The sequence below is a fragment of the Physeter macrocephalus genome, chromosome 11 (genome assembly GCF_002837175.3).
Source record: "Physeter macrocephalus isolate SW-GA chromosome 11, ASM283717v5, whole genome shotgun sequence".
NCBI lineage: Eukaryota > Metazoa > Chordata > Mammalia > Artiodactyla > Physeteridae > Physeter > Physeter macrocephalus.
This window is the reverse complement of record NC_041224.1, coordinates 167,328,239-167,341,594: the sequence shown is the minus strand read 5'-3', so window position 1 is coordinate 167,341,594 and position 13,356 is coordinate 167,328,239. Positions and strand designations below refer to the sequence as shown.

Here is a 13,356-nt window from a genome sequence, read left to right as displayed (position 1 = left end):
AAAAAACAAGCATAGGTCCAGATGATGTTATAGGCAAGTTCCAACAGTTCTTCAAAAAACAAAGAATTCTCATCTTATACACACTGGTGTAGAAAATAGAAAAAGAGGGAAAATATTCCATCTCATTTTATGCCATATGGTAATCTCTGCAAATTCAGAGAAAGCATTCATAATGCTAATACTAATTATTAAGACTAATACTAATTTATAATAGGAACTTATAACAAATTTTTTAACCCGAGAAAGGAAATCACAAAGAAAGCCAAGAGCAAATATTACACTTAATAGTGAAATCTGACAAGGACATCTGTTATGCCAGCTTTAATCCACATTATTATGAGAGACCTAGTTAGCAGAATAATATATGAAAATAGGTAAAAGTTAAAATGATAGGTAAAGAAAAATCAAATTGTCATTATTTGTGAGCAAAATATTAATTTCTACACAGGAAACTAAAGGAATTTACAGGGAAGAACTAGAGCTACTAAGAGACTTCATCAAAGTTGCTATAGATACTAGATTATCTTATGAAAAATGAATTCATTCTCGTGCATTAGCAACAAACCACAACCAATGAAAGGATACATTTTTAAAAATGCCACTTGCAGTATCAAAAACTTGTGATACAATCTAGAAGTGACTTAGCAATAAATCTACTATAGGTGTCTAAGATCTTTATGGAGAATATTATAAAACTTCATTGAAAGCCATAAAAGATTTACACAAAATAGAAACATATGCTAACTTCCTGGATGAGAAGTCATAAATATGTAAAATGTCCCCAAATTTACCTGTAAAATTCAATGCAATTCTAACGAACATTTCGACAGGGTCTCCTCACAGGACTTGATAAATTGGTCCAAAAAGCCCAATGGAAGTGTAATGGGCCAAGAATAAAAAAAAATTCTTGAAGAACAATTAGTCAGGAGGGGGAGAATCTCCTTACCAGATATAAAGATTTATTATAAAGCTATATGGTAATTAACACAGTGTGGTGATGGTATAGAAATAGGCACAAAAGTTCAATAAAAGAGGAGTGTAGATACAGACTTAGGTGCACACCAGAATTAAGAAATATGGGGAAAGTGGCACTGCGTAGTACAGGAGAGATGGCCATTCGATTAACAGTGCCAAGAAATCGGCTCCCCATGTGAAAAAAATAAAGATACTTTAACTTTTATACACACACTACTCATTAAACTAAGTCTCAGAGAGGGTTCTAAGTAATAATCATAGACTCCGCAACCTAAGAAAGTGGCATCCTTATCCACCTACGTGATGATTTATAACTGGGAACATGGAGAAATGGAGCAAAGATGGTCCCAGGCTGAAGGACCAGCATTTGCCCTGATGCAGAAAGGAGCAAGGCAAAAAGCAGGAGGCCGGTGTGATGGAAGCTTAAGGAAAGGGGGTAAATGGCCAGAATTGAGATCTGATATATAGTTAGGATGCCGTCAGACCACAAAGCTCTTGTGGACCATGTTATGAGTTTTAGAATCTACCCTAACAGCAGTAGGAGCCAAGAGAGTTTTCAGTGGGACGAGTCCTGATCAGACTTCTTAGAAGATCCCTCTAGCTGCTGTATGAAGAATGGATGAGAAGGTGCAGAAAAGACCGCGCTGGAGGTTCTACCAGTTCAGGGGCTTGAATTATGGAGGGGACAGTATTATGAGAGAGACATTTTAGAAGGATATGCCTAAAATGGGAAAAAGGTCACATGAACCAAAATATATTCTGTTACAGCTCTTCGCATAATTTCACACAGGAAGTCTGAAGCCGCAAATGAAATGAACCTTTCAAACACTGCTAAGGTCAACAAAAATGTCCTGCCTCTCTATGTTTAGAGCTAAAGGACCAAAGAAGGAGAGAGGCCTCATGTTTGGGTGGGGGAGCGGAGAGATGGAGAGAACGCTAGAATCACATGGAGAGCTTTGTTCAAGTTATATACATCCTGGCCACGCCAACCTTCCAATTCAGACATCAGAAATTCTAATAGGGAGACAAAATTAGGTGCATCATTGAGAATTTAATATGACAGCATATGAAAATTCAAACATATTGTTGTCTTACTACTTCTAAGGAAAGTTATGCTGACCATTCTTCGGCGATGCGACAGAGCTTGTTGCTCTTGTACAGACTGAGCTCTTCACAACCCTCAGAAAAATATTTGCTCCACCGTGACAACTCCAGTAGTCCACGAGGAAGTAAAAGGCGGAGGGAAAGAAGGTATCAATAGAAACTTCAAGTCAGGGACAGCTGCAAGGGTGCACGAGAGGACTAAGCAGGCGTGGAGACGCACAGCCCTGGCCGCCACAGCTGAGCACCGGAGCATCATGGCTGGACACTCATGTGAACGGCCAGAGCTGGATAGCAACACGGCGTGGAGCCTTGGGGCCTGGACCCCTCACCCTTTTCCCAGCGTCGTGTGACCTTCAACAGAGTAAGAAAAGGAGCCCTAGGAATGAGTAAAGCTTTCTCAAACGAAGCATCTCGCTATCTCTACCCCCAGGCCCACAGAGAATGAGGGCTGTAAAAATTCTGGAGCCTCATTCTTAAGAAGGGGTCTTTCCTAAGGAGGGCCTTTTTTGTACATTCTAAGTTGTCCAAGGTTTTCTCCAGTCACTTTGGAATGGCTTACCTTTATTATCTTGCAGTTATCCAGATACCCCTAGATTCAAACTGGAAGAGACCTGCAAGAGCATCTAAGCCCCACTTTACAGATGAGACAACTAGGCATTTGGACAAGGTCACATAGCAAGAGTATGTGCCACTGGGACAAGAATTCAGGTCTCTTGCCTCCCACTCCAAAGCTACATCATCACACTCTCTCCACTTCAGTGAAGGTAACTTGACCCAGAAGCACAAGCTGTTTCTAACCTCCCGCTAATAAATGTGAACTTCTTCGTGGTTTGCGGTCGACTTGTGGAGTCACATCGTGAACGTACGATAGGAAAAAATTCAGCGGGATGAATTCTTTACTTTCGGGCTCCCTACTCTTCTCACGTGTATATTACTTCAACTCTCAACAGGGAATTGCAGTTTCAAGGAGTCAGTGAAATAACTCTGCAGAGCCATGACATCATGTACAACCAATGGGGGATAAACGTCCGTGGAATACACAATGCCTCGTGCAGGCTAACAGCTTGTTTTTTGGGGTTTTTTTCCCTTGGACAAACATCTTTATTTAGGATATCAAATAAATATGGTAAAAAATTATGCTAACAACTTCACACAAAGATACAAGACCAAACTTAGAATTACTTGCTCAGGTTAATTCAGAATGGAACAAAATTCTTCAAGCGCTCGCAATTAGCACAGAAAATACCCAGTTATATTACTTGCTTTTCAATGGACATTCACTGGTTTACTGTAAGATCCCACGCTGTTACAGTACAAAAGAAGTCACTCCCGCCCCCTCCGGTATACAGCCTAAACAGCCAAGAGCGCAAGGGTTAATGTGATGCAAGCTTTTCTTTGTTTACAATTTTAAAACTTGCCTTACAACTTTTTACTAGTACAGCTATCAACGGGTTCACTTAATCTTTAGTTTACTGTCTGAGGAAAGGAAACATAAGAACATAACCTGTCACTTTGGTCCTAGCCTCCCACTTTACAAACATGGATCCAGGATTCTCGGATTACAGGAGGATCACCGTTCCCAGTCTCTGACAGGGGCAGGCCTGTGGCATGTGGCACTGCAAAGCTGTCTGCTCTGGCTTCTTGGCTGCTTAGTGTACATATACTACCTCTATGTATACTACCTATACATTTTCATGACATCTCAGATGTATAGATGAGCTCATGTATATGCCATCAACTTCATTCCCTAATGCAGAAGCTTTTGGTTTTAAATCTGCCTACCGGGCTTCCCTGGTGGCTCAGTGGTTGAGAATCTGCCTGCCGATGCAGGGGACACGGGTTCGTGCCCCGGTTCGGGAGGATCCCACGTGCTGCGGAGCGGCTGGGCCCGTGAACCATGGCCGCTGGGCCTGCACGTCCGGAGCCTGTGCTCCGCAACGGGAGAGGCCACAACAGTGAGAGGCCCACGTACCACAAAAAAAAAAAAAAAAAAAAAATCTGCCCACCAAATCTTGACAATGACATTTGGTTCTGGATTGTTACAACAAGATCAAGCTATCTGAATGAGGAAAGTCAAAAGCTTATTCTCAATTTTTAAAATAAAAATATTTCAAGATTACCGATAAAGAACTCTTCATAAATAGTACTGTTCACAAGCAAATATCAATCTGTTGATAATCGTAAGAAACTGAATATACTATTTTTAAATATAAAAGCAATTTCATTAGGTTTAGATAAATTGAGACTACAACTAAAACTTTTCCATGCTGTTTAATCAAGTTACTTACAATGTACACATTCCTGAGTATACCCTATTGTAGTGACACTGTTTACTTCCGAATTTTTTGCATTCAGCGTAAAAGGTGTTTCTTCCCAAGAAACTGAACTTTTCTGTCAAATGCGCTTGACCAAATAGGAGAATTGGGTTCATAAAATGGAATCATTTCAAACTTTATATATAAATCATAGACATCAATAAAGAAGTTCTTTATTCCGTCTTCTTGCCTGACGTCATGCAACATAATAAATTTCATATGACCCGCAGTGACGAATGCTGAAACAAACCACTCACTGAACTTGTCCCCCGTCTTCAGGTACATGTTGTTTGACAGCCACATGTTCTATCTACGAGGTCGATAGCAGTGTGAGCTACGAACTGGTTCAGATGGCGGTGATCGTCTTTGGATTCTGCTTTTCCAGCTGGCAAAAACTCCATTTCAAAAACTGGATTATCATGGTGACCAACAATGACAAAGTAGAAGCTTCCAAACGTTGTCTTCAATAGATAGCTCCTGGGCTTCCCTGGTGGCGCAGTGGTTCCCGCGTACCACAAAAAAAAAAAAAAAGCTCCTGCAGCGGGACACCAGTAACGGAAATGCTCAGTGAATTCCCGTGCCCTAACAGTTTGTTCTGATGAAGGCTTATTTCTAGAAAAAGAAAAAACAACTTACTTTTGTTTCTGATTTAAAAAGAAGGCAAATTTAAAATGTATAAGTGCGTGTACTTATATCTTTTTGTCTCTGTTCATTTCTTGCAAAAACATCTATTTGTCGTCAGTCATTCATACATAGGCCTGTAGGAATGTTTCCCAAAATGACTCTCAGGGAATTGGGGTCTTTGAGGTACTTCATGAGAACGTGCAGGAGAGCTGCAGTCTTGTTTCCCCTCTTGGACCCTCACCAGGCTCATTTAGCAAACTAAAGGCTTTGGAAGACCTTGCATTTAGCCCTTCTGCCCGACATCTTTGACCACGAAACCCTTGTACATTTTTTTCATTTAACATCCGTAGAGCTCCAGTTCCACAGAACACCCTTTGGGAAGTGCTGGTTCATGATTACTCTCAAGAGCTTAGCACCCTGGAGGGGCATTTTTGGTCCCACTGGCTCTCTGTGGAGCCTCATAAGTGTAGCGCTAGCTGTGAGCCCATCACCAACGTGATCTCCTGACATCAGCAGGTTCTTTTCTGTCACAATGGGACAGACAGCATCTTTCAACTTCTTTTTGCAACTCCTGAATGTCTAAAATTACTCTCAGTGAATAGTAGCTGTTATCACATTGAGACATAGACCTTGGGAGAGACATTCCTGACCATCCAGCTCCTGTTTTCATACTGACCATGTCACCTGGACAGAAGCCTTAACACTTACTATGTCAACAAGGTGTCCTAACCCCAAGCACTGGGAGTTGAGTCGTGGAAGATCTGGAGGCTCACAGCAGGCTACTTTGTGCTTTATTCTTTCCTATCCCTTTTCTCTACATTCTCTTTCCCAGTCCCACAAGTGCCATCCAATTCCTCTCCTTGTCATATGCCTGCGATTTTTGGAAACAGTTTTGTTTTGAACATGCCTTGGGAGGACTCACCTTTTACCCCAAGCATCAAATTTAAGTATTTCTACCAAACTGTTGGCATGTTCCTTCAAGAAGAAATCTGATTACTCTTTCCCATATCACTGTTATTGAAACTGCATATGTGTAAAAAGGGAAGATGCCAATGGCGGTGCTTTTGCTCAATGAATGTAAGTCACCCTCCACCCTCCCCTCTCTGTTGGTCTGGCAGTGCTGTCATCGACCCTGGCTGCACATTACAACCATGTGAGGAGCTTTTAAAAACACAGATATCTGGGCCCCGCTTTTAGAGATTCTGATTTAAATGATGGAGTCCATACATGCATTGATTTTTTTTAAGCACTGAGGCAATTCAGTTGTACACATCAGGGTAGAGTTTCACTGATTTAGAGCATGGAATCAATGAAGGCAGAAAATACCATCAGTTACCAAATCATCAGAAAGAAGAGATGCTGAAATATTTCACAGGGAACTAGTACACCTGAGCACCCATGGCACCTATTCAGCTATCCCCCTGATCACCAACAGCTGTCCTTCCACATGTTCAGAAAAGTGTGACAACATAGTAATTTACCCCATTGCACTCCCAGCTTGTGAGAATGGGAAAATGAATCTAGGACGTTTAGACACTTTCTTTTTTTTTTAATGTTGGGGGTAGGAGTTTATTAATTAATTTATGTATTTTTGCTGTGTTGGGTCTTCGCTTCTGTGCGAGGGCTTTCTCTAGTTGTGGCGAGCGGGGGCCACTCTTCATCGCGGTGCGCGGGCCTCTCACTATCGCGGCCTCTCTTGTTGCGGAGCACAGGCTCCAGACGCGCAGGCTCAGTAGTGGTGGCACGTGGGCCTAGTTGCCCCGCGGCATGTGGGATCCTCCCAGACTAGGGCTCGAACCCGTGTCCCCTGCATTAGCAGGCAGATTCTCAACCACTGCGCCACCAGGGAAGGCCTAGGCACTCTCTTAATAGCTGTCACTGGTGTGATGTCACAGTTACAATTTTACAACCTGGATGAATACTCAACCAACTCTGATGCACCCAGTGCAGGGTAATAGTAACTACCACTAGTAATATAATTTGAAAATCCCATTCTTATGGTTTGATTTCTAGGGTCACTCCTGATGCCAGCCATTTAGCCTGGGCTCCCTTGGAAGCACAGCTTAAAGGCTTGAGAATAATCCCAGAGATCAGGACAAGGGGAAAGTAGATGTAAAGAGAGCCAGTATGAGGATAGCAAGCGGGCTGCCCCTAGGTGTGACTGATCGCTCAATTCTGTGTGTCCATCCCCTGAGAAGACATTAAAAACTGCATCTGAGACCTGTCCATTAGTCAAGGGAGAGGTAGGAAATTACTCAGTGAGAAAGTGATGAACAGTAAGCTTGGTTACCCATTTTGTATGGATGATTGGCCTTGCGTCTGGAAGGAAAAGGACTGGAAAACTAGGGACAAGCAAGTCTGGGGAAGAGGTATGTAGACTCACCTATAGGAATGGGCACAAAGTGTGCAGATATTACTGTCCCCCAGGGAACATCCACTGCACAGGGGTCTCTCAGCGACCAGTGGGGAAGGATGATTCCGTGCTGGACAAAAGGCGCAAGAACAGAGTGGGCGCGTGGCAGAGGCTTGATGGGTCCCCACTGATCTAGCTAATGCTGCTCTTGAATGGCCAACCTGCCAGCAGCGGAGACCAAGGAGATCAGCCAGCCTTTTGGTAGCAGGTTGTTTACAACAGGCATCTTCCACTCTGGGGAGACAGAAATTTGTCCTTACAGGAATTGATATTTCATTTGAATATGGGTTTTCTGTATGTAGAGTCTAAACATAGTTGTATTGCAACATCTATGGCCCAAAAAAGGCAAGGAAAACAAGGGCTCATCTTCCTCAGAGGTGAAGGTCAGTGTCACTGCACCAGCACACCAACCCAGACCAGTGTCCTCTGGCACCTGGAGTCAAGAGTAATCATCTTCCTAAAGCACAAATTTGATCGTGTCATTCACTCGCTTAAAAATTTTAATAGCTACTTATTGACCTTAATAGAAAAGTCCAAATTATTTAACGGAGCTAAGAGGTTCTCTAAGATTTAGCTTCTGCTTCTTTCCATTCTTTATCTTTTGCCACTTCCTCCCTCACAGTGCCAACGACGCTGAACTACTTTCATTTCCTTAAAATGGAGCCAGGCTTTTGTCTGTGTTGCACCTCAGCCTGAAACACCCTCCCCCGGCTTGATTAAGGCCTACTCAGCCGTTAGATCTCAAAGGAGACAGCAAGTGTTCTTGGATGTTTTCCTAGACCCTCTGAGACTGAGTCAGTAGTGGTCAAGCCCACTCACCCTTCTTGCTTAACTCTTACTGTAATACTCACTATATTACATTGCTTGTCCCTGGATCCCCTGTTAGACTAGAAGCTTCCCAGTACTCCTGGAACCCAGCAAAAATTAAGCACTTGACAAAAATTCATTAAAAGGATTAATAAATGAGTTGAGTGTTTTTCTTTTCTTTCTATTAAATTGTTCACTATCTCTTATATCATTTAAAAAGATGAGTGTGCATTTTTTTCTCATATACTTCTCCAATGTGCTTAAGAAGTAAAAAGAAATAGAATATGAACAGCATGAAATTGATGGGGAAATTTAGTAAGGTAAAGTTTATATCATTGGGCTTAACCTCTTACAGTCATCATTTAGGAAAAACAGACCAAGTTCCATATATAGATTCTCAGTCACTGAGCATTCTCCTACATTTTTTATATTTTAAAAAATCCTGTGTTATGTTTTTACCACAATCGTATATTGCAAAGCTGAGCACTCTGGCTTTTGACCATTTGTCTTGCAGATGTCCTTGAATTTTATGTGCTATCACAATAATTAGAATCTAGACTTCATGGTGACTAACGGAGAACAGCAACTCAATACAGCTATTCCCTTCTCAGCCATTAACATAGGGTCCTCAGTGGCTGTCCCTTTCCCAAAAAAGTATCTGCAATGTATCTGCAATGGGTACGTAAGTGTCTTCTGAAATGAGAAGAATAAAACTCCCTCTGCATATTGACCCAAGTAAGACCCATTCTTCTATGAGGATCAATCGGATTTTACTGTAAGGGAGAAAGAACAACATGGAAACAGATAGGCTCTACAGTATGGTGGTTAGGGTCACAGGCTTTGGACTCAGACATTTGGATTCAAATTCTTCTGCTGTAAGCCTCTCTAAGCTTCAGTCCTTTCATGTACAATGGAGATAATAACACCTACTTCATATGATATTGGGGAGATTAAGTAAAATATTGGATGTAGAGTTCTCACCACATAGTATACTGTCAGTGCACCCGTGGAAGCTGTCACTGATGAGTTCTCACGAAACTGGGACAATAAGGGAATCTGATCACAAGAGTCTTAGGAACCAGAATATTCATAGAGGGATGGGGGTTGACAAGAAAGGGGGGAGGTAAGAGGGGATGAGGGGAGTGTTTCCATTTTCTTCAAAGTAGTTTTTATCAAACCACGGCTTCCAATCTGGGGTTTGAAAATCTAGGCAATTGTCCTAGGAGCCAGCAGTGCAGAAATAAATTGTGATAAGCCTAGTTATATTATGGAAAATATCTTCAGCAAACCACAGGGGAGAGTTAGCAGGAAGATCCATGGCTAATGTACAGTTTTTAAAGGACTCGCAGAACTCACTGGGACACAAGGATGTTTTGTGCTTTTGCCTACTCATAAACAGATAATAAGCACAGTGACTCACCTGTCAGGCAGAAAACTTGATTAACCTTTTTTATTTTTCCCCCAGCAATAAGCAGAAGCACAGTAAATCATTTCCTCAATGCAATCCTGGAGTAAACGGGAGGTTAATTTCTCATTAATTCATTTCAAATTTCACATGGTTAAAATATACTGCCACATATAGAATGCGTCAAATGCACTTTAGAACTTTTCCTGATGTAAGAATTACAAAACTGCATAGCCATAAATAAAAATATTATATTACCTATGCTCACATACAAAGGCTGACATGATCAATATGACATTAGTACTTTGTCATTCCCCATACACTTTTATATCTGGTATTTCATTTGTATTGAATGACAAATACCATCAGAAGGGCAAGGGAAATATTATCTTCATATTAAAGATGAGGAAACTCTGTCTCTGAGAGATTATCTGGCTTTTTCAAGGCCACAAAGCTAGCAAAGGAACAAACACTCGAGCAAGTCTTATGACCCCAAACCAAAATGAAGCCCCAGTGGACCTCACTGCTGCTGTTGTCATGTATGTTCACAATCCCACGTGTTTCAAAGGATTTCAGTTATAGATGTTCAGCGGGCAATGCCGCAGTATAGGAATTTAGACAAGGGCATACAGTCAGACATCTCATGGCCCATGAATAGAGTGCAAATGTAACTGAGAAACTGAATACTGTCTGTTCCTCCTCTGGATCCAATCTTGATCCTTGTCTGTCCAGCATTGTGCTCTGAGAGGCTGACCTTATGATCCACAATGAGATTCCTGCTTCTGGCCTCCTGATGGGTCACCCAATCGAGACCTTCTGCAGAAAATTGGAGGGAGGGAGGAGAGGAAGGTCTGGGAATTTGTTGTTTCCCCAGCTCCCATTTTGAGGCTATATCCTTACTAAAGGTCACAGCTTCAGTCCAGCTGACCTCTCCAAACAGTCCTCTGGGCCTCCTGGTTTAGGGATCACCCCCTCCTCTTGCCCCTTCAGGGCCAGGGTGGGTCAGGGAGCCCAGACGTTATTACCCCCAGGTACTGCACCATCTCTGTACCTCCCCTACACCCTTTGCTTTTGTAAATGTCTCTTTATTAAACTCTCTTAGATTATCTGAATTGGAGTGAGCCCCTGTTGCCTGCCAGGATCCTTCCTGACATTACCTTCCAGAGTGAACGTTGTGCAAGATGTCTATTCTCTATGAAAAGAAGACCATTTTCTCCCCTTTCATAAGATTAAATAAACTAACCTCCCTTTCAATTGAGAATAATACAAGGTGTGTGTCTGATGTCACAGGTGTATCTGGACCACACAGCCTAGAAGGATGCTGTCATAGAAACAGACTCTTTTCCCTCCTCCTTTTGGTAACAGTATTCTGATTGTCCATTGAGAAGCCACTCTCCTCCTTTCAGTCTCTGAGCTTAGGGTGTGACTGTCTTATACTCCAGGACCGCATGTCATCTATGAGAGAAACTCTAGCAACTGGTTTAAAGTAGGGAACAAAGGCAGGGGAACCAGAATCTCGAGTCAGGAAAGAGACTCTCTCTTCCCACTGGATTTTCTAAGTTGTGGAACCTCAGCCTGGAGATGCCAGTAGCCATCTCTGACGTGATATAAAAGCCAAAATAGCAAAAGGTGGAAAGGAATGATGGTGAAATATGTCTTCCTGGCAAACTGAATTGAGCATTTGAATTCAGCCATACCTGAAATTGCCCCTGGACTTTACTTCTCTGGGCCAATAAGATTTTTTTCCCCCTCTGACAGTTTGATTTGTTGCCTGCATCCAGAAGAGTCTGCAGTAAAGGAAACACCTCCTGATCTGGGAGATTTGAAAATTATTCCAGTCTCTGTCATTTAGAAGTTGTGTAAATAATTTTACCTTTGTGAGCTCAGATTCCTCATCCATAATAGGAGGATTTTTGTTCTAGATGTTCTTCAAATGCCTTTCTGGAGCAGAAAATGGAGAAGGAGAAAAAGAGGCCAACCTTCCAACTCAGTTGGAACTAAGAGGAAAGTCATGTCTCAAAGCGAGCTCATTCTCTGTTCCCAGCACATCTAGGACAGCAGACAGGTAGCCCTGCTCTCCATCCAACAGCAGCTACTGCAAAGAATGACCATACCCAGCCCTTGTCAGCTCCATTGATATTCCTAGGAGCTCTCATCTTGTCTTCCCTTCTTTAAATCAACCAAGTACATCACGTAATTTTCATGATATCTCTCTTCAAATCTCATTAGCGCATCGAATGACCAAATAAATATTCAATGCCTACTGTAAGTAAGCTGAGGTGCTAGGTATTGTGGTTATTAACATTCTATCTTTATGTGTATCCTCCTTGGGAGGGACAATTCATTTCAACAGTTGAATGCCAGAGGGGGGAAAAATGAGTTTTGAAGTAAAGAGGAAGGAAACTTTTGAAGAGTAGGTCATCCTCCTTATTATCTATCCATCCAATCTTGCTACACACAGTGTCCTGGATACTGTTTCTGGGCTGTTCCCAGTACCTCCATTTTCTGCTATTATTTTCCAGTGGAAGAAACTTTAGCTTAAATAAACTAGGCTTATACAAGATGAATGTAACAGCAAAATCCTGCACACGTTGTCACATTTTTATTGAGTTTCAAGGACACATTTTTACAGGACATTTGGATGTGGAGAAGAAACTATTATCATCTTCTTTCTCCCCCCATTCCCACTGAAGGTGGGGAAAAAACTGAAATTTGCACATTGAGGGTATTTCAGGCTCTGCTGCTTAAACAGTCTTTTAGAGATTTGTTTAGTATCTTTTGGATAAATACTCAGTCAAAGTCAAGATTCCTGTTTCCTCTTAGGACTCGCCTTAGATATCCACAAGATGACTCCTGGGTGGAAGGGAAGCTTAGCTGTCCTCTCTGTGGTGAGGAAAGGGGTGATGTCCACCTACGGGTCCTGGTGCTGTCCCCTGGTCCCCTCTAGCCTTTGAGATGATGTCCTGTCCATCCACTGGGGATCCTCCTGGTAGAAACTGCTGACACTGCAGTCAGCATGACTTGCGATGTGGTGGCCTACCGGGGTCCAGTGTTTCTCCCATACCTTGGTCCTCACTAAAGCTGCAGATCCTCTGGGTCTCAGCCACCTCCCTCCATCCTGCGTCTATGGTTTTCCACCACATAGCTTCTGCCACAGGGTCAGTTTCCCCCCACTCTTCTCACTGCTGTCCTTGCTCTTCCACACCTTTCCACCTCTGCGAGCATGTCAGAGTGTTTGGATACCTTCCCTGCCCCACATGAGCTGACAGTTCCCAGATACCCTTTTTTTGCATCCTCATAGCATACTACCATTTCTATTTTTCTCCTCTGTTGCCATTTTCTCTTTTTATTTTTATTTTTTTGCAGGAGTTCTCTGAAGGTGGTCTCCTCCTCAGGCCCCAAACAGGAAAGCCCCCTCTGCTTCTGCCTTTCCTCCTTGACCTCTCTTGATTTGACCCCAGGGGCATGTCCTCTCTCTTGCTCTAGCTTTCTCTACCTCATGGCTTCCTCCTAGACCCCGAAGGTATATCTGCTTCAGCTTTCTACCCAGTGGGACATCATTAAGTAATATCTTCTTTCATGAACTATGACTCTCTGATACCTCCCTCTTTTTTCCTGGGCAGTATTAATGACGGATGGTCTTTGAGAGAACATCAGTCATATGAGAAGAGAAAGTGTAGCTGTTTAATATCTTCTAAATATGATTCCTGTTA

General features: G+C 42.4%; 1 pseudogene; it reads right to left on the bottom strand.

Annotated features, from left to right (window-relative positions):
* Positions 1–4,352: 4,352 nt before the first annotated feature.
* Positions 4,353–12,786, bottom strand: LOC102989707 (trafficking protein particle complex subunit 2-like; annotated as a pseudogene).
* Positions 12,787–13,356: the final 570 nt, after the last annotated feature.